Raw genomic sequence first — 2,878 nt, forward strand, 5'->3', positions numbered from 1 at the left:
GAGAGGAGTGGCCAAGGTGACTGCTAATTTTTATTAAAATTCCCGCAGAAAAATGTACTACTTATCACCACTTTAAAAAATAGTAAGAGGATACAGAAAAGAGCTTCTTTAACCTTATAAATGGTTTTTACTAAAGATATTTTAAGCATTACATATATTCTTATTAAAGTTATTTACTATCTCTCTTTCCTTAACATTGTACTGGAGTTTTCAGTCAATCTCATGAAACAAGAAAAATAAATAAATATCATAGAGATTGGTAAGGAAGTAATACTCCTTTACTATTTTTAGACAGAATTATCTGTGTAGAAATGCAATAGAAATTCTAATTAATTAATTAGAATAATTAAGATAGTTGATTGAGATTTTGGGATAAAAGATAAGTATACTGAGAATTTGTCTGTTGTAGGGCCTCAACATTTGCTATTTCCTCTGCTAGGAAGGATTTTCCCTCAAGATACTGAGTAACTTTCTCCCTCATCATATTCATGTTTCTGCTCAGAGATGCCTTTCCTGAATCTTATTGCTCCAAGTCATGTTCCTTCCCCTTATACTATCACTTTTTTCATAGCATTTGTGAATACTCACTAATAAGAGACATCTTACCCCATTGGACTGGAAGCTCCTAGAGAGCAAGACCAACTGTCCTGCTTATTACTGTATCCTCAACAATTACTAGTGCTTGGCACAGAGCTAAGGCTACATACTTGCCATTAATGGCAAGGATTAATGATGAGCATGCAGCAGTGGAGGCAGCATTAACTCCTTAGAAAAGACAATAGAACAAAAAAATAACATTGATTATAGAGAATAAATACTGTAAACCAATAATACATTTCATAACAGGTGTTCAAAGTCTTTATGGAGAAATTTTAAAAAATATTTCAGAAAGACTTAATTGAATTTCTCATTAAATGAAGGGATGTGGCATATTTATTTGTCATGTACAGGAAGATTCAGTTTTATAAGGATAAATGATCTCAACATCAATATATAAATTCCATAAAATTCCAGTGTAAATCCTGTTGGAATCTTTTATGGAACTTGACAAAGTGATTGTAAAATTCATTTGGGAAGCATAAAGGGTTAAAATAGGTAAGATATTCTCTAAGGAAAAGTGAGGTAAGAACTTGCATAGCAGGATAAGAAAGATGCATTGAAGGCAGAATATTAAAACAGTGCAGTACTGGTGGAAATATATGAATGGAAGAGTAGAATAGAGAGGTGGAAAATGGAACCAAGCTCGTATGAGATTATCTTCTTCAAATCTGTGCAAAAAGAGTAGATTTTCTCCATATATGGCATTGAGAAAAAATGGCTTTCCAAAAATAAAAGTAAAAAGTCTCACTTAGTGTCTTAGCTTGGCAGACCCTGAGATGAAGACTTGGGTGCAAGCAGTTTACTTGGAAGAGAATCTTTGGTGGCTCAAGTGAGGAAGTGGGAGGAAGTGAGAAGAGTAAAGTTAAGAAAAGGTGTGTTAATGAACAGATTGCTGTTCATGATTACTGGAGCTTAATCTTCACTGTGAATTTGGAGAAAACATGTGGCATATACTTCTTAAGATTGTCCCCCAGAAGATGGGAAACTGTAACAGTTATCTATGTATCCCATTTTTTTTCCTGCCTCAGGTTTATTTGTACAAATAACATAGGAGGACATCAGCCCTATGCAGACGGCAGCCCAGCGGTGTCACACCAGTCCTTCTGTCCTCACGTTGGCAGATAGAGATTTCTACTCTGAAGCCTTTGTAGGGGCCTGGGCACTTTTGGGAGTCTGAGCTGCAACTGTAGCTGGAGTTGCAGCCTGGGTCTTGGTTTGATCCTTGGCCTTGGCCTTTGGCTGGCACAGCCTGAGTCCCTTGGCAATGTGGGCACGAGCACACTTCCCAAGCTTGGGGTGGGCAATATAGACAAGTCAATCGAACTTGCAGCTGACACTCTTTGGTATGTTGGGCTTAACCTCCTTGGGCTTTACAAGGGCCTTGATAGCCTTGGCAAGTGCACTCATGGCCTTGGCACTGTTGGCCTGCATCTTCTTAGGCCCTTCTTGTTGTGCTTCTTGGCAAAGCACATGCTTCTCAGGAACCTGGGGTCCCCACCCTCAAGAGATTCGTATCTTTGTGATCAGGGTTTCTTGGTGCCATTTCTGGGCCATTTTCGAGACTGGTTGTGTATGGTGTAGTTCTTGGACTTGGCCATATCTGCATCTTAAGCCGCAGCTCCTGAAATGCCTGGAACTGCTATAGATCTCATTTTTTGAAGGTTGCCCCAGGGGCATCAACTCCCCCAACACCTGTCCAGGATCTTGAAACCTGTCTTGTGTCAGAGAAAGCTCCCATGCACAGAAGAGAGATGCAGGTACTTTTAAGGAGATAGTCAGCATGCAAGAAATTCTCTTACGCTGCAGGAGAGTTTAGGTAGGTGCAGACAATAGCAGCATCTGCAACACACACTAAAAACAAATAAAGCAAAAATGAAGTGTAAATGTATAAAAAGATCTTAATGTGAAAAATATAACTAAAACTATTAGGAGAAAATTTTGAGCAGGGTGCAGTGGCTCATATTTGTAATTCTAGCACTTTGGGAGGCCAAGGCAGGAGACTTGCTTGAGGCCAGGAGTTTGAGACCAGCCTGGGCAATGTAGCAAGAACCTGTCTTTACAAAAATAAAAATTAGCCTGATGTGGTGGAAGCATACCTGTAGTCCCAGCTACTGGGAATACATGATATTAATCTATTCAGATCTCAAATGCATAAGATCTAGTAAAAGAAAAGCAAACAGCACAGTATTATGTGTGGCATAATACCAATTATGTAAATTTAAAAATATGTACAAAACAATTAAAAATAGTGATGAATATATCTGTGGTGTTTTATTAA

General features: G+C 38.4%; 1 pseudogene; it reads right to left on the reverse strand.

Annotated features, from left to right (window-relative positions):
* Window positions 1–1,731: 1,731 nt before the first annotated feature.
* Window positions 1,732–2,198, reverse strand: LOC126961655 (60S ribosomal protein L29-like; annotated as a pseudogene).
* Window positions 2,199–2,878: the final 680 nt, after the last annotated feature.

This window comes from Macaca thibetana, chromosome 8 (genome assembly GCF_024542745.1).
Source record: "Macaca thibetana thibetana isolate TM-01 chromosome 8, ASM2454274v1, whole genome shotgun sequence".
NCBI lineage: Eukaryota > Metazoa > Chordata > Mammalia > Primates > Cercopithecidae > Macaca > Macaca thibetana.